The 19,889-nt window shown below is 34.1% G+C and overlaps 1 long non-coding RNA gene across 4 annotated transcripts; it reads left to right on the forward strand.

Annotated features, from left to right (window-relative positions):
- The first annotated feature begins 1,901 nt into the window (after positions 1-1,901).
- On the forward strand, positions 1,902-15,068 carry LOC146926849 (uncharacterized). Of its 4 annotated transcripts, none has more exons than XR_015008145.1 (3): positions 1,902-2,040; positions 2,153-2,247; positions 14,727-15,068. It is a non-coding gene; the product is annotated as an uncharacterized LOC146926849 (long non-coding RNA). The 4 variants fall into 4 exon arrangements; XR_015008149.1 differs by lacking the exon at positions 14,727-15,068 and adding an exon at positions 13,087-13,344; XR_015008148.1 differs by lacking the exon at positions 14,727-15,068 and adding an exon at positions 2,381-2,762.
- The last annotated feature ends 4,821 nt before the right edge of the window (positions 15,069-19,889 follow it).

Raw genomic sequence — 19,889 nt, forward strand, 5'->3', positions numbered from 1 at the left:
TAATTTTCTTGATTGCATAGAATTAAAATCTAAAGAGCAAATCCCTACCCCGAACCCTATACTTTCAATTACATAATTACTTCGTAATAACAAAAAAAAAATACATAATTATCTCTCATACAAAATAAAATATATCAACTAGCAAAAACAATTTGTATATACTCTCATTATATAAGACAAAAACAAATAAATAGTCAACTACAAGAAATAATGAAAATGTGTAGTTACTTAATTATTGATTGTACAAAATAAAATTCATCTAACTAACAAAAGAAATTTGTAACCACTTTTACTTCTGCTTCATCTAAAGAAAGCCCTCCTCTTTCTACAAAATTTCACATGGAAACTAGTTAAGAGTATTTATAGATAAACTTCAACTTTGGATAAACACAAAGGATACTCGTGTCTAAGTGGTGCTAACAATTGCACTACAATGTGAGATACTTTAAAATTAATATTTTAGTTTATGAAAATTTTAATTTATGTATAAAGATATCGATGCCTCATGGATTTTTTACAAAACCAAGAGTGGTGCTATTTCTCGCTAGAGACAATCTCACGAATATACCACGAAAGCAATTTTATGCAATATATACCCCTTTTTTTTTTTTTGGTACATGCAATATATACTTCTATAAACTGTTTAAAACTATTGTTGGTATTTTGATATTTTCTCCTTGTCTACCATGAAAAGCTGAAAAAGAAATACAAGTAAGATTGATAAAAAAAAATGGAGTAGCTCTTATTTCTAACATTTTTTTAAAAAAAACTAAAATGAAATTTATTAAAATCGTAATGAATCTTAACCAACACAAGGAGTGTTAGGTTAGGAGTCATAAAGTAGCAACATACAAATAATAGATGGGGAGCCCCCAGTGGAAAACACATACACATGTGAATCAAAGAAAAAAATCCAAAAAAACTATAGGAAACGCCTCCTAACAAAGGACTATCTCCGAAATCAATAAATAGAAACACCAAAACAAAGCTAACACCACGATCAACGAAACAACATAAACAAAAGTTGTACCAAAATCCTCAAACATTGTCATAACTGCCACAAAAACAACTTCCACCACCCACATTCCGATGCTCTCACACAACCCCTAAACACCAAATTAAAAACCTACACAACAACCAACAACCTTTGAAAAACAGTCGGGAATAAAACCCCAAACACCACCATTAGCTCTCCCAAGCACCTTCACCCAAAACACACCTCATAAAGAACCGCAAAAGCCAACCAAAAACCCTTGTACCATCATACAACAAGGAAAAAAAAACATAACCATCACTAACCACCACAAAAATCAACACCACTACCACCACCGTCACCAAAACTACCATTGACCACCACAAAAACTGCCATTAACCCTCACCAAAAAGCAACACCAGCCACCACGCGCAACACCACCAAAAACCATTGCTAGCACCACCATCAAAAACCACGACGAGTCCCGCCACAAAAGACCCAAAATCAGCACCACCATGAAACTGCCATGAAGCAGCACAAACCAACACAACCAACGATTCATCGAAACCATAACAGTTCATAAGTGAACCTAGATATGATCCATCACCACCTAGGTTGCGAGCAAACATAACCTCCACCACAACCAAGAGAGAAAACGAATCAAATAGTCTGAGAGCCACGAAAACCAAACAACCACCGACAAGCATCCAACGACACACCACGAAATCCACCAACGTCCCAACCAAACGAAACAAAAAAAACACCAAAAACACAAACCAAACCTTTACGACAACAGAGAGAACAACATTATTTGGATGTGAACTAGTTTACCTCACTTCGTTGATTAAAGGGACATTTACCTCATCACTTCGTTGATTAAAGGGACATTGATGACATATTCAAGTGCTTATTAGACATTTCACAAAAAAATTAATTCTACAAACGGTTTCTTGTAAAGTGAAGAAGGAAAAAATATTTATCACAAAAAAGGGAAAAATATGGCCGAAATTTTGATGTTTGATTATACCATAGTCCTTTTTCTATTTCTTGTGGCAACCAGAGTTGGTGTTAAGCCCTTTTTCTTACCATCTTCAAAATTTTCTTATTTACCTTACACACAGTATTTCATTAGATTGTATTAACCTTCTTTTATTTTATATTTATTTTTTCAAATAACAGCTTCTTGCGAGCTTGACGCTGATTGTCCAGATTATTTGTGTTACCCTCCTAAAGTTGGGAAGTGTTATTCCTATAATTGTTACTGCAATTAACTAGTAAGTTGAATGATTATTTTGTTTCTTTTGTAATCTTATAATTTTGTGTATGTCATATTTTTGTTTCTATTATTATTTCTCTCATGTTTAATGTTATATTTGTTTGACCTTTTGATTTGTTTGATAATGTAAGAAGAATAATACAAAACAAATAAGAAGTCACATTTACCTCATCAATGGATCAGAATAAAAATACCATTAGATTTACTTAGGGATCTAGATTTATTGAAGAAATGAAGATGGAAAAGGTTGAGCAATTTAATTATGAAATGATGTGGGGTTAGAAAGAGGTCCAATTCCAGCCATCATTAGGTTGTATCCTACCTATGTAAGACCGAAATGTCTGTGTTGCGGACTATTTCTTTATTATGGATAATGTTTTGTTTATCTTCGAGGTGTTACTTAAAAATAATAAAACTTTACTATAACCAATGTTTATTTTCCTTGTGATTTGGAATGTAAAAGAACGCTATGTCGACTTTTATATCATAAAGTAATGGGTGATGATTGGCCAACTTGGTGTGTCTTTAGAAATTTTAATGTTATTGATCATAATTTGAATAAAGGGTAACACTAATGATTCAATATAGGAGGATGTGCAATGTGTAACAGCCCATTTTTCACTAGGATTATCTTATTCGTTTATTATATGTGTTTATTTGCTTGTTTGTGTGTTTGACTTGGGATTAATGAATTTTGATGCGAGAAGGGTAATTTGGTCATTTTTATGACTAAGGGTAGTTTGGTCATTTGTCAAATAAGGTTAAATTAGTGAATTTTAGAATGGAGATTATTTTAGTGTTTTAATGTGAATGGTTATTTTGCCAAGTTTGAAGTAACTAGTGGTAATTATTTTGAGATGGTAATCAATGAGATGCCTTAAGAGCTAAGTGAGTAGTAACTTTTTAGAATTAATTGGTAAGGGTTTTAATGCCCATTATGAATTGTAGTAATCTAGCACATTATTGAGGTATATATAGAAAACTCATGAGAGGAAATTAGGGTTTTGTCATTCATTCACACATTCTCATAAAAGAGAGGCTAGAGAGAATTGAGAGAGAAGAGAAAGAGGAAGACCCATTTGGAGGAAAGTGAAGAGAAAGCTAGGATTCATTGGAGAGGGTGGAGATTCTTGAAGATTAATTAGCTTTTGAGGAAACAAGGTAATGGGGATAGGTTTGCTCTACTTAATAATCTATAATCTAGTTTTTCACTTATGGATCATATTTGCTTTTGAAATTCTAGCACGTTAGTCTTAAGATGTTCTAAGAGATGTTTCAACACGAAACACAGAAAACTGATGTTGTATACGATGTTTAGAACATTAAGCTAACAATCATAATTTAACAAAATAACAGACAAGAAAGAAAAGAGGCACAGAGGAATTGTTAACCCAGTTCGGTGCAACGTCACGTACTCTGGGGGCTACCAAGCCAGGAAGGAAATCCACTAGTGCAGTCCGTATTCAAAAGCTCTCAGCAAACCACGTTTGTACTTATGACCTAGGACCTACCCCAACAAGACTTCAACCTAGGAACTCCTAGATCTGAGATCCAATCTCACTCCCTTACAATCTGATCACAAACCCCTGTGATACCCAAATTATAGACTCGCGTAAAATGAGGTTACCCTGAAAAATAACAACATGCAACCTTGCTTAAAAGCTTAGATGCAGTTCACAATCTACCTAGCTCCTTGCTTAAAAGCTTCGGAGTAGTGCACAATTTACAACTCAAAGTACAGTCCTAAACATGCATCAAGATGATACACGAAAGGCTCACAATCAAAAGTCTCAAAATCTAAATAAACTCTATTTTGTAAAAAGATGTCTTGAATAATTCTTTAGGTCTTGCAGCCTCCTTTTTATACTGAAGCAAACGCGTCATCAACTCCATCAATCAGGCTTCAGATCACACCAGTGACTTATTACTCAATCAACATGGCCGGATAAGGAAACTCCTAAAAAGTAGGCACATTAAAAGTCACATTATCATCACCTTAAAAAACTTTCCTAAGACATTAACGTTCCCTTAGGAAATCACATATGTTCTGATCTCCTAATAATTGCACACGGTTTAGACCAACTCAAGCTGGCGTGGATTCCTTCAATCAAGCAAATGCGTGCGTAAACATAGGTAAGGCACAAAATGTACATACCAAGTCTGGATGTTGGAACATTGTGTTCCACATCTGAAGTGAATATTTGTTTTAGGCAAAAGTGAAGCCAATATACAAATATCCAACAATCTCCCCCTTTGGCAAATTTTTGGCTAAAACAAATTAAGGCCAATCCAATTAAAACAGAGAGATAACACACGCAACCTTTCCTTCAATCTTCAAAAAAAAACAAATACTTCCTTGAAGAAAGGTTCACATACTTAGATTTCCAAATAGATTCCAAAATACAGTTCTTCAGTCATCACACATAATCCTCAGGACATAGAAGAAGTATATTACAGATCTCTGAACCTACGTTCGCAATTTTTCACAAATCAACATATGCAATGGTAGATAGGAGAAGTAGGTACCATCCTTGAAAAATCAGAGCCTTGCGGCAGCGGACATATAAGGAAAAATAAATTCCTATAACATCCTAGACATTCATCTGTCACAACACACTACTCAGAGAAATATAAGAAGAATAAATTCTCAGACAGCATATAGTAGCTCAAACAAGCAGGATGTTTCAACATCCACAGGAACATTCAGGGACAAAAGTTTACTCCCCCTCAAGGAGCGCAATCAGCATCTCTAAGACTCCCCCTGAATACATGCATACTAGCAACAAAAAAAAATTAAATAAACAAACAAGAATACTAGAGAACCAGAATCAGATGTCTCAACATCAGTAGACACATAGTCATGAAACATACAACATGGATATATCTACTCCCCCTTTTTAGCCATAAAATATGCCAAATTAAGAGTTGATACAAGCATAAATTATAGCTAAAAGTACCTGACACTCTGAACATTGGTTGCTATAATTCCTCATGGATGCAGATACCCAGCTTGCTTCTTAGTTTCTCAAATTGTTTGACATCTAAGGCTTTTGTGAAGATGTCAGCCAGTTGTTCTTCAGTTGTCACATGCTCCAGAGTTACTACCTTGTCTTCAACAAGATCCCTAATGAAGTGATGTCGGATGTCAATGTGCTTTGTTCTGCTATGTTGTATAGGATTCTTGGAGATGTTGATAGCACTTAGATTGTCACAGTACAATGTTAGAACATTTTGTTGAACATCATACTCTTCCAGCATTTGCTTCATCCATACTAACTGAGAGCAGCTACTTCCTGCAGCAATATATTCTGTTTCTGTTGTGGATAGAGACACAGAATTTTGTTTCTTGCTGAACCAAGACACTAGATTGTTCCTAAGGAAGAAACAACCTCTTGAAGTACTTTTTTTGTCATCTGCACTACCTGCCCAATCTGCATCACAATAGCCAATCAACCTGGAATTGTCACTGTGAGAATATAGAATTCCATAGTCTGTGGTGCCATTTATGTACTTCAGAATCCTCTTGACTTGAACAAGATGACTCATTTTGGGCTCTGCTTGATATCTAGCACAAACTCCTACAACAAAAGTTATGTCAGGTCTGCTTGCTGTAAGATATAGGAGACTTCCAATCATGCTTCTGTACAGACTTTGATCAACAACTACACCATTTTCATCTTTGGATAACTTTAAGTGAGTGGCTGCAGGTGTTCTCTTATGACTGGCATTGTCTAGCCCAAACTTCTTTACAATATTCTTAGCATACTTGCTCTGGGAGACGAATATTGTATCTTCCATTTGCCTGACTTGTAGACCAAGAAAGTAAGTCAGTTCTCCCATAAGACTCATCTCAAATTCAGACTGCATCTGATGTACAAAATGTTGGACCATCTGATTCGACATTCCTCCAAACACAATGTCATCAACATAGATTTGTGCTATCATGAGTCTTCTTTCGTCCTTCTTAACAAACAAGGTTTTGTCTGTTCCTCCCTTCTTGTACCCTTGATGGGTCAGAAATTCTGTGAGTCTTTCATACCAGGCCCTAGGAGCTTGCTTCAACCCATACAGGGCCTTCTTCAGCTTGTACACATGATCAGGAAAATTTGGATCAACAAATCCCTTTGGTTGCTCAACATAGACTTCTTCATGGAGGTACCCATTTAAAAAGGCACTCTTCACATCCATCTGAAACAATTTGAACTTCAGAATACAAGCCACTCCCAAGAGTAACCTTATGGATTCCAGTCTGGCTACAGGTGCAAATGTTTCATCAAAGTCTAGTCCCTCTACTTGTGTATAACCTTGTGCTACCAATCTTGCCTTGTTTCTGATAACAGTGTCATTTTCATCTGACTTGTTTTTGTAGATTCATTTTGTACCAATGACATTTATGTCATTTGGTCTTGGCACCAGATCCCATACTTCACTTCTTTTGGACTGGTTGAGTTCTTCTTGCATGACTTCAATCCAAAAATCATCAGTGGGAGCTTCCTTCACATTCTTGGGTTCAAATTTGGATACAAAACATGAGTTGGAGATAACATCATTAGCTCTTCTGGTTCTGATTCCTTGATCTGGATTTCCAATAATGAGTTCTTGAGGATGATTCTTCTGAATTCTAATTGGAGGTCCTTTGCTTGTTTCTTCATGCCCCAGCTCAGTATCCTCAGAGTTAGTTTCAGGTTCTTCAACAATTTCAGGAATTACATTTGCTTGAGCAGATGTTTCAGGATATGCTTCAACACCTGGTACAACTTCAAGTGTTGGTTCTTTAACCACATCATCTACTACCACATTGATAGATTCCATAACAACTTGAGTTCTGTTGTTAAACACTCTATATGCCCTGCTGTTAGTAGAGTAGCCCAGAAAGATTCCCTCATCACTCTTTGGATCCATTTTTCTTTTGTAATCTCTATCTGCTAGAATGTAACACTTGATACCAAAGACATGGAAATATTTTACAGTATGCTTTCTTTCTTTCCATAGTTCATACAAGGTAGTTGAAGTACCTGTTCTCAAGGTGACTCTGTTATGAACATGACAAGCTGTATTCATAGCTTCAGCCCAGAAATAAAGGGGAAGGTGTTTAGCATGTAGCATGACCCTGGCTGATTCTTGTAGAGTCATGTTCTTCCTTTCCACCACTCCATTCTGTTGAGGTGTTATGTGAGATGAGAATTCATGCCTGATTCCTTCATCTGCACAAAATTCTTGAAATCTGGAGTTTTCAAATTCTGTTCCATGATCACTTCTTGTTCTGACAATACCTCTATTTTTCTCTCTTTGAAGTTGAATGCAAAGTTCCTTGAGAGCTTCAAAGGTGTCTGATTTCTCTCTGATAAAGTTCACTCAGGTGAATCTTGAAAAATCATCAACAACCACCAGAACATACCTCTTTCCATCAATGCTTGCCACTTGCATGGTTCCCATTAAATCAATATGAAGAAGTTCAAGAGCTTTAGAGGTTCCCAGATGTTCCAACCTAGGATGGGACATTCGAGTCTGTTTACCAATCTGACATTCTCCACAAATACTCCAGTCTGGGTATGCCTCTGATTGCTTCCAGAGAAATAGCTTTCTTAATTCCTTGCATGTTCAAATGACCCAATTTTTTGTGCCACAGTTTGACCTCTTCATCTTTGCTCAGCATGCATGAGGATATGAGAGCCTGTTCTTGAGATATCCATAAGTAACAATTGTCCTTTGACCTAGTACCTTTCATACTCACCTTACCCTTTTCATCTACGATCTGGCAATCAGTTTTACTAAAATTTACACTAAGCTCTTAATCACATAGTTGACTAATACTAATCAGGTTGGCTGCCAGCCCTTTGACCAACAAAACATTATTCAATCTTGGTGATCCTTTACTAACTAGGTCTCCAATCCCCACAATCTTTCCTTTAGCATCATCCCCAAATGTGACATAACTCTTAGCATAAGGTCTGACATTTTCTAGAAAGTTGTCCATCCATGTCATGTGACGGGAACACCCACTATCAAAGTACCAATCTTCACTGGAGGATGCTCTTAAGGAGGTATGGGCTATTAGTCATAAGCATTTGGGTTTCCACTCCTTCTTGACCACTCTCAAGGTTGAACTAGGTTGATGTTGTCTAGGTACACCATACAGATCAAAACAGAAAGGTTTTTTTATGACCCTGTCTGTGGCAAAAATGACACTTCCAAGAGAGATTCTCTTTTACTAAGTCAGTTTTAGGATGTCGTACAAAATGTTCCAACTTTGGACCTACACTAGTGATAGTATCTGTTCTACTTGAAGCTACAAACTTAATTTTCTTAACTGGTTTTCCCTTCTTGGCTTTATGATAGTGTTCTAAAGCTTGAACATAGCTACTGTTTTGTTGTTCCTGTTTCAGGTGTTCATGTGTAAAGCCTATGTCATTTGGTTTACCTATCACTTAACCTTCTAACATCTTATCTAGAACATCAATTCCAGTGGTCATCATTCTAACTTGTTTAAGGACATTATCAAGTTGAGAATTAAGTACCATTACCTCTTTCTTTAGATTAGAGATTTTAGCCAGATGACCAATCCTCTCTTGCTGAAGCTGATTAATGATTTCTTCCTGCTCCATCACATGCCTGAAGGTGTTTGCATCATGAATGTCTTGATGATCATAAGACATAGTTACTTTCTCATAGTCAGAATCTTCATCAGATTCAGATCCAGATTCTACTCTCCCAGTCATAGCACTGACACGTTTAGCAGCATTATTATCAACATCCCCATCTGTTCCCTCATCATCAGACCAGGACACAATCATCCCTTTCTTTTGCTTCTTGAGAAAAGTTGCACATTCAGTTCTGATGTGGCCATAACCTTCACACTCATGGCATTGTACTCCTTTGTAACGGCTGTCCTTTTCTTCATTTCTGGCATACCTTTGATTACCTTGTTGCTTGTTAGTGTTCCATCTGATGTTCCGCCCATTACATCTAGGTCTGCTGCTTACTTGTTTGAGAATCTTGTTAAACTGTCTTCCTAGCATTACATAGTCCTCTGACAGATTCTCATCCTCTACACCTTCTTCCAATCCTTCATCATCAGCTGTGTTTGCTGCAAAAGCAATGCCTTTTCCATTTTTCTCAGTCCTGTTATCAACAACAAATTCAAAATTTTGAAGGGAACCTATGAGCTCTTCCACCTGCATGTTAGACACGTCTTGGGCTTCCTCAATGGATGTGACCTTCATGTCAAATCTTTTTGGCAAAGATCTGAGAATTTTCCTTACCAATTTTTCATCTGACAGTTTTTCTCCACGAGAATCAAACGAATTGGCAATGTCAAGGACATTCATGTAGTAGTCTTGTATGGTCTCATCCTCTTGCATTCTCAGACTTTCAAACTTGGTCGTCAGGAGTTGGATCCTTGAGCTCTTTACCTTGGAGGTGCCTTCATGAGCTGTCTTCAAGATGTCCCAAGCATCTTTGGCAACATCACACTTTTTGATGAGTCTGGACATATTTTTGTCCACTCCATTGAAAAGGGCATTTAAGGCCTTAGAGTTTGCAAGAGACAGTTCATCTTCTGGCAAGGTCCACTCATCTTCTGGCTTCAAAACCGTGATTTTGTTGCCATCTTTGTCAAGAACAACTGGATGTTCCCAACCTTTCATCACAACCTTCCAAGTCTTACTGTCAATAGACTTGAGATAGGCACTCATACGTGACTTCCAGTAGTCATAATTTGTTCCGTCCAGTAACGGTGGTCTGTTTACAAAACCTCCTTCTTTCTCCATATTGCCAGAATAGATCTCCTCTAGATCTCACCCAATAACAGGCAGGGTGCCTGCTCTGATGCCAATTGAAATTTTGGCACGTTAGTCTTAAGATGTTCTAAGAGATGTTTCAACACGAAACACAGAAAACTGATGTTGTATACGATGTTTAGAACATTAAGCTAACAATCATAATTTAACAAAATAACAGACAAGAAAGAAAAGAGGCACAGAGAAATTATTAACCCAGTTCGGTGCAACGTCACCTACTCTGGGGGCTACCAAGCCAGGAAGGAAATCCACTAGTGCAGTCCGTATTCAAAAGCTCTCAGCAAACCATGTTTGCACTTATGACCTAGGACCTACCCCAACAAGACTTCAACCTAGGAACTCCTAGATCTGAGATCCAATCTCACTCCCTTACAATCTGATCACAAACCCCTGTGATACCCAAATTACAGACTCACATAAAATGAGGTTACCCTCAAAAATAACAACATGCAACCTTGCTTAAAAGCTTAGATGCAGTTCACAATCTACCTAACTCCTTGCTTAAAAGCTTCGGAGTAGTGCACAATTTACAACTCAAAGTACAGTCCTAAACATGCATCAAGATGATACACGAAAGGCTCACAATCAAAAAACTCAAAACCTAAATAAACTCCATTTTGTAAAAAGATGTCTTGAATAATTCTTTAGGTCTTGCAGCCTCCTTTTTATACTGAAGCAAACGCGTCATCAACTCCATCAATCAGGCTTCAAATCACACCAGTGACTTATTACTCAATCAACATGGCCGGATAAGGAAACTCCTAAAAAGTAGGCACATTAAAAGTCACATTATCATCACCTTAAAAAACTTTCCTAAGACATTAACATTCCCTTAGGAAATCACATATGTTCTGATCTCCTCATAATTGCACACGGTTTAGACCAACTCAAGCTGGCGTGGATTCTTTCAATCAAGCAAACGCGTGCGTAAACATAAGCAAGGCACAGAACGTACATACCAAGTCTGGATGTTGGAACATTGTGTTCCACATCTGAAGTGAATATTTGTTTTAGGCAAAAGTGAAGCCAACATACAAATATCCAACAGCTTTTGAATGATTTATGGATTTGATGATTTTAGATGTTAATTTTTGTTCTCATAATTATGTGGAGAATTTGGTATATCAAAATTGTTGAAAACTTGTTGTTGATGCTTAATTTTCATTGTTGATACGTGCTAAAGTTATTGCTTTGAGAATTTGGCTTAATTTAGTGAAAATGATGATGTTGTTGATGATAAATGATGAATTCATAATTTATGTGATATGAATGTTGTTGGGTACATGTTATTGATGAGAATTCAGGAATTTGATGATGATAATTGTGAAGTTTGGTTTGAATTGTGAAGTTTTGGAGTTTTTGGTGAAAATGAGTGTGATGATGAAAACTTAGTGATTTGATGATATGAACTCATGTTTTGATTCACTTTTATGTTATTTTGATGTATGTTAACTGTTGGTGAAGTTTGTGCAACGTTTTTGGGTCAATTGGGATCAAAATTGGGTTTCTTGGGAGATGAACTTTGAGTGAAAAATGCACATCAACTTTAAATTTCCGAAACTTGGTTTGCTTAAACGAAATGATGGGGCTATGACTTGTTTTTTGTAACAATGGACTCAGAATAACCAAGTAGGATTGATATGAACATGAGACTTGATTTTTGTGAAGAAATGTCAAAATAGGTGACTTTGTGAAAATAGATGAACTTTGTCAAAATGAGAAATTATGACTTGATAATTTGCAAATGGCTTTGTACTCATGATAATATGATGAAATAAGAATGAATCAATGTTTGATTGATGTATGTTATGTGAGTTATCTTGATTGGTGGATTGTCGTCTATTTGTGAATTGTGTTTGTGAAATGATGATCGTTTCCTTATGGTGATAAATGTTGATGATGACTTTGGCAATAACTCTTTTATTGTTTATGACTTGTTGATTGTATACATGTAAATACTTGATAATGCAATTGTGAATTTGGTGAAGATATATAATATAGAATTGGTGAAAACTATATAATATAGAATTGGTGATTTGTGCATTGTTGAGTCTTTACTTGAAAGTCCATGCATTCATAGTCATATGGAGTCTTTGGTGAAAAACGCTTTCCGTAAGGAATGACATTAGTTATGGTGAAGAACGAAATCCGTAAGGGTTTACGTTGGTGGAATCTCGATAAAATTATCCCCGAATCCAAAACTTGGTACCACATGCATATAGAGGTGTCTAAAACATTGCACACACTTGAACTTGATAAAACGTGTCATACTTGACTTTGTGATTTGGTGATTACGTTCATTTGTGAAATTTGGTGAATGTTGTGAATATGTGAAAATGTGAACTTGTATATGTTGCTTGATTATTGCCAGTATACTTGAACAATATTGTTGATGTAATGATTCAATGTTGTGTGATTTGATTAAGAGTTATTTATTAAACATTGAAAGATGAATATGTCGTTATGCATTTATTTGATTATATGTTTATTAAGTGGAATGTAATCTAACCCTTAGTGGTCATTTGGTTGACCACCTACCTATTTGCACGAATTGGTGGATGACGTGCATGACTGATTCTTTTATTGTTTGTGAGTTGCTTGAGGACGAGCTTTGGAGCTATCTCTTTTTCTTATGCTCAGGGTCTACTTTAGGGCTCTGATTAGGGTGCCAAACTTATGCTATTTATTTATGTCTTGTCGAGCCTTGTTGCTCATTTATGTATGAGATTTGAAATTTTATTTGGTGATGTATTATGAGACCTGAGACATGGATGTTGAGATTTGTTTGATGTTGTTGAGATACCTTGTATTGTGATTTTCCACTGCGAATTTTTGAAAACATAATTATGCATGTTTTGAGATAATTGAAGATGTATCATCTAAACTCTTTTGAATAATTGAATTATTTGCATGATTTATTGTTATTCGATCATAATTGGAATAAAGGTTAACACTAATTATTCAATGTAGGAGGATGTGCAATGTTTTAACGAGTTTGTTTATAGTTTTACTCTGACTGATTTAACTTTAATTGGTAGAAGGTTCACTTGGTCAGGCTGCATTCTGATAGATGGTGTACTATGTGAGATGGTTGTTCTCAATGGGCTATCAATAGAGGTATTTTAGATCATGCGTAGATTCTGATATGTGATATTCAACTCAAGTGGGGACCTTGTCCATTTAGGATGCTTACATGTGGAGAGACTTTGATGAACATTATTTTGTGAAAAATAGTTTGTAAGATATACAAGTATCTGGTTGGGGTGGTTTTGAGTTAAATGAAACATTTAAAAAGATGAAGAGCAACTAACGTGAATGGCACAATAAGCATAGCCAAAATATCTAAGTAATGATCTAAGAGTCAAAACCATCTCCACTACTCCTGCATTAAAAAGGGGAGAATGGTAGGTTATCCCTATATGATCAAGTACAAACAAGAGATTTGGTGCATAAAATATTTTGTTTATCTTGGGTGTTTCGTCATCTTTAATGGCAAAAATCGTGAGCTTTGTGGCTGAAAAAAAGTGATGTAATCATGGCTTGGTCAAAAAAAAAGGCGGAGAAATAAAGCTATTTTGAACATTAAATTCATTGCTTAAAGGGTAGATAAGGTGGAATAAGATCAGTGCGAGATTTTTAACCATTTTAACAATTGGAAAGAGACATGTGTGTAGGCCTTCAATGTCCCAACGCCTATTTAGTGAATTTCATATTAAGATGGTGATTTAGTAATTTAACCACGTTATTAGCAAAGATTAAATAAGAAATGTAGAATTGTGATAGCTTTATGAGTTCAACAGGTTAGGATAGCATAAATTTTAGTTTTTTAAGGGAATTTTTTGAAGTTCTTTACGGAATTTTATGATACAAGTAGATTGGTTTGTGGGTTGAATAAGACATTTATAACTTTGATACGGATGAAGATATCTTCTCAATTTTTGTCAAATTATAGGCCTATTTCTTTGATGGATGTATGTAAAAGGTTCTTTCTGAATGTTTAACAAATTTATGAAAAGTGTTATTTGTAAGGCAGTGTCTGTATCTCAATCAACTTTTGTGAAAGGAAGAAAAATTATTGATGGGGTATTTATTGCATTCGATTATGTGGATTGGTCTTATCTAGATTCCACATTGAAAATGATGAAATTTACTTTTAAATGGAATACTTGGAGATTTAAATATTTGATGGGTTGTGGCATAGGTCAAAGTGATCATTTGTCACATTTTTTATTTCTAATTGCAGCTAAAATGTTTAATTTGTTATTTTATCAAACAATTAGGTTGAAAAAATATTTTGGGTTCCAAGTGAGAATGGCAAAACTTTTAAAGTTACTCATCTTAAGTTTACATATGATATACTAATTATGGGTAGTGAAAGTTGGTGCAATATCTATATCACTGATGATATCTTTTTACTTTTTGAGTTGTTATCTGGGTTGAAGGTAAACTTTCACAAAAGTGTGTTGGTTGATGTTAATGTTGTTGTCTCTTAGTTAAATGAGGCAATATATATAAAGTCATTGTTGAGAGGTGGTTTGTGGGTAACTAATGTTACTACAAAAAATAGAATGGTAGTAATATGTTGTTCTCGTATGAGCCATGATCGGGTGGGGTTGCGTTAAATAATTGATTCAATATGTTATTTGTTTTAACTTTGAATAATAATGTGTATGTGAAGGATATGGTGTTTCAAAGTTGCTTGGAAGAAGAATGTTGGAGTTGGAGAAGAAAGTTGTTTGTTTGGAAAGTAGAGCTAGTGGAAGAGTGTATCAAACAAGTGTATCAAAAAAATATACTAGTATACAAAATATACTAATAAAATGAATGAGAGGAAAGAATTCGCCTTATGTTATTAAGATGAATGAAAATTGTTGGTAGTTAATTGGATACTAGTATATATATTTTTTATATTTTTGAGAATTCTTTCACATTACAAAAATTCGTCCCTCTTATTCATTCACCTTAATACTAATTGTCCTATGTAGTAACAATAAAAAATATTTGCATCTAGTTGTTTTACTAGTATCCAATTGTTAATATTTTTTACTACTAATTATACATACAACTCACATAAGATGAATGAATGAGATGGAATTGGACACTAGTGATTGGTGATTAAGAAGTAGATTTATTTTTGTTACATTTTTTTTCTTCTAAATAAACAAAGCGGTAAATACTACATAAAACTCACACACATAAGTGTGAGATTACATATTCAAATCACAATGAAAGTGTCCAACCTAAGAATATCAACATCACCAAGTTTTTTATTTGAGTTGGGTATCTCTACACGCAATTGCAAACACTAATCCATCAAGTTAGTAGAACCACAATAGATGAAAAAACAAATCCACTTAAAAGATTTAACACTATTGCATTCCTAATGCTAGATTCAATCAAAATCTTTCATTAATATGAAAAAAAATCTTTTACCATCTCATCAAATTATGTCAGCCGAAGTAAAACATACAAACAAATTAAACATAATTATTGTTTATATATAAGTGTAGATGGAGTAACTAACTAAGCATAAATTATGAGTAGTAACAAGTATTCTTGTGGTGGGCAAAAGTGAGTTCATTCCATAACTGCCAAACCGAAAAGAGTTGTTTACATTGATTATTGTTATTGTAAAACACACTCACACACATAAGAAGTATCGCCACTATTCATTCACACACATTTGGTTTTTTCTTCTTTCAAACCCCAATATCTCATTCATTCATATCACTACTACCAACAATATTAACAACTCACTCATTCATTTTTCCTTCATTGACGATCTCCACGAAGAAAAATACAGTTATAATAATCATCAAAGTCTCTTCACACGTAAGCATACTAAATGGACAAGGTCCCCAGTTGAGATGAATATCACATATCAAAATCTACACATGATCTAAAAGACCTCTATTGATAGCCTATTGGGAACAACCATCTCATATAGTACACCATCTATCAGAATGCAGCCTGATCATATAGCCTTGACCAAGTGAACCTTCTTTCAATTAAACTTGAATCAATCAAAGTAAAACTATGAATAAACCCGTTAAAACATTGCACATCCTCCTACATTGAATAATTAGTGTTACCCTTTATTGCAATTATGATCGAATAACAAAATTTCTAAAGACACACCAAGTTGGTCAATCATCACCCATTACTTTATGATATAAAAGTCGACATAGCGTTCTTTTACCTTTCAAATCACAAGGAAAATAAACATTGGTTATAGTAAAGTTTTATTATTTTTAAGCAACACCTCGAAGATAAACAAAACATTATTCATGATAAAAGAATAGTCCGCAACACAGACAGTTGGGTCTTACATAGGTAGGATCTCACCTGATGATGGCTGAATTGGAACTCTTTCTAACCCCATATCATTTCATAATTAAATTGATCAACTTTTTCCATCTTCATTTCATGAAGACAAATAATGTCATATTTTTGTAACACGTTATCAAAGCTCATGGAAATCACAATATATTTATATAGTTCATATAAGTCACATGATCATAACACAAAAGCACAATTCACGCATTAAGTAATATTTTTAAGTCACATGATTATTAACATATTAGGATTCTAATATAAGTAAATTATTTTATATGCATATGAAATGTACATATGAATGTTAGGAATACAATGGATGTTGTTTCAATAAAACCAAAAAAAGGAGATGTGAAGTATGTTGTATTGAATATGTAATTTTGTTAGAAAAGTATGTTCTATTAATATCATATTATTTTTACTTGCACTTTTGCACTGGTTACTATAGAAAATGATCTATTGAATGTGTAATTTTGTTAGAAAAGTATGTTCTATTCGAAAGGGGAGAATGTTAGGTTATCCCTATAAGATCAAGTTCAAACAAGAGATTTAGAGTATTAAATATTTTCTTTGTCTTGGGTGTTTCATAGTCTTTAGTAGGAGAGATCACGAGCTTTGTGGCTGAAAGAAAGTGATGTAATCATGGCTTCAGGAAAAATAGGAGAAACAATTAAGCTATTTTAAACATTAAATTCATTGGTTTAAGGGCAGAAAGCGGGATTAAGATCAATGTGAGGTTTCGAAACATTTTAACAGATGAAAAGAGAAATATGTGCATACCTTCTATGTGCCAACACCTATTCAATGTATTTTAGATTCAGTCAGTGATTTCTAAATTCAACTGTATTATAGCGAAGATTAAACAAGCTATGTGGAATTGTGATAGCTTAAAAAGATCAATATATTCGAATAGTGTAAATTTACGGAGTTTCATGATATAGGTAGATTGGTGCATAGGTTGAATAGAAAATTTATAAGTTTGATACGAATGAAGATATCTCCTTAATCTTTGTTGGATTATAGACCTATTTCTTTGGTAGATGTGAGTAAAAGGTTCTTTCTAAATGTTTGACAAATCGCCGAAAAATGTCATTTGGAAGATGGTGTTTGTATCTTAATCAAATTCTATGAAAGGAAGAAAAATTCTTAACGGAGTACTTATTGCTAATGAGATTGTAGAAGAAGCGAGATTAATTATGTTCAAAGTTGATTTTGAAAAAGCATATGATTCAGTGGACTGATCTTATCTAGATTCCACATTGAAAAAGATGAACTTACCTAAGGTCAACCACAACCTAAGTTCATCTTAATGGTAGTTCAACTAATGAGTTTTTGATGGGTTGTGGTTTTGGGCAAGGCGATCATTTGTCTCCTTTTTTGTTTCTAACTGCAGTTGAAATGTTTAATTTGTTATTTTATTAGACGATTAGATTGAAAAAGGTTTTTGGGTTCTAAGTGGGAATGACGAAACTTTTAAAGTTACCCATTTTACGTTTGTGGATGATATGCTAATTATTGGTAGAAAAAGTTGATGCAATATATATACACCATTAAAGCTATCCTTTTACTTTTTGATTTGCTGAATGGGTTGAAGGTAAATTTTCACAAATCTCTGTTGTTGGATGTTAATGTTTTTGTTTCTTGATTAAATATGGAAACATATATATGGTGAGTGGTGGGAGGTGTTTTGTGGATAATGTTACTAAAAGAAAAAGGAATGGCAGTAATATGTTGTTCTCTTATGAGTCATGGTTGGGTGGGGTTGTTGTGTTAAAAGATTAATTCAATATGTTATTTGATTTAACTTTGAATAATAATTTGGATGTGAAGGATATGATGTTTGGAAGTTGGTTGGAAGAAGGGTGTTGGAGTTGGAGAAGAAACTTGTTTGTTTGGAAAGTAGAGATAGTGGAGGAGTGTAAGACTTTATAATCTAACATTATTTTGCAAGATAATGAGAAAGATGTATTGATCTGGAAGCTTAATATAGAAGACCTATTTTTCATTGAAAGAAACTTATGGGTTGATATCAAACTTTGCAACTGAAGTAGATTCTTCTTTGGATAAAGTTACTTGAAATGTTCAACTGAAGATTTCTTTGTTTGCATGGTGATTATTAAATGATCGTCTTCCAACTAAAATTAATTTAATCCGCATAGGGATGCAAAATTTACAATCGCCTTTGTGTATGAAAAAATGTAATTTAAATGATACATCCAAACACTTATTTTTTTATTGTTCTGTCGCTGAAATATTATGGTCAAGTGCTTTATCTTGTTTAGGTATATGTTGTGCTTTGACAAGTGGCACATTTTTCATGTGGTGTCATTTATATGGTCAGTTTGGAAGCATCACAACCTTGTGATTTTCAATAATGAGGATTGTCTATCTGGATTATCATTTGAAATAGTTAAAGTATTGGTATGACCATTGATTAAGTCAAAAGTTAAGAACTTTTATTATTATTACTATCGGTGGAACATTCAACCTCTCAGATGTTTATGAGTGCATTTACATGCTGGTTGATTATTATTTTTCTTTTGGAATGGTGACACTAATTGTTTTGTTGCCTCTTAATTATTTTATTTCAATCTTACCATTTCTTGTACAGAGATTGTGTTGTTTTAATATATTATTTCTTGACCTTTTATTGTATTTTCAATCTTACAATTTCTTGTACAGAGATTGTGCCGTTTTAATATATTATTTATTGGCCTTTTAAAAGGAAAAAAAATAAACTAGCATGGGTTGTTCTATTTATATAGTTTTTTTCTTAAAAGATGTCAATATTGATGGAGTTATTTGTCATTTCAATTTTCCTTCGGCTTGATGTGAATGTTTTTACTTCTCATTTTGTTTTTTTTTCTTTTGGAAAGAAATTTCACATTTGATTGTCATGTTGTTTTTACCCTGAGCGTTTGCACTGGTTAATATAAAAAATGATCTATTGAATGTGTAATTTTGTTAGAAGAGTATGTTCTATTAATTTCATGTAGGCTTCTCATCGTATTTTAGTCGGATTATCATGTCATTACACACACACACACACACACACACACAAAGGGTTTGATAACTTAGACCAACAAAAAACATGAAAGTCTAAATTAACAAAAGTGCAAATTATTATTTGGACAAAAATACCCTTTATAACTATTGTAAATTAATTTCAGTAGTTAATTCGGTAAATTTCATTTATTTTGTATGTATAAAAAGAAAAAACCATGAAACTGTTTCCTTATTTGTCGTAAACCTTTTTTTCACCTTCAACATATATATGATTTGACACTTTTTTTTTGGATTACCTCGTAATTTATTTTTTTGTGTAATAGATTACCTTGTAAATTATATTATAATAAAAAATGAAACTTCTCAGTATATAAACGTTAAAACCAACAATCAAACGTTACCAGCTTAATTTTTTCGAAACATATTACCAGCTTAATTTAGAAAATAAGAAAGCGTTACCAGCTTAATAACAACAAAATGAATAGGTTGAAGGAATTTTCCG

The sequence above is a fragment of the Medicago sativa genome, chromosome 4, assembly GCF_051527215.1.
Source record: "Medicago sativa cultivar Bolivia chromosome 4, Bolivia_mono, whole genome shotgun sequence".
NCBI classification, from domain to species: Eukaryota; Viridiplantae; Streptophyta; class Magnoliopsida; order Fabales; family Fabaceae; genus Medicago; species Medicago sativa.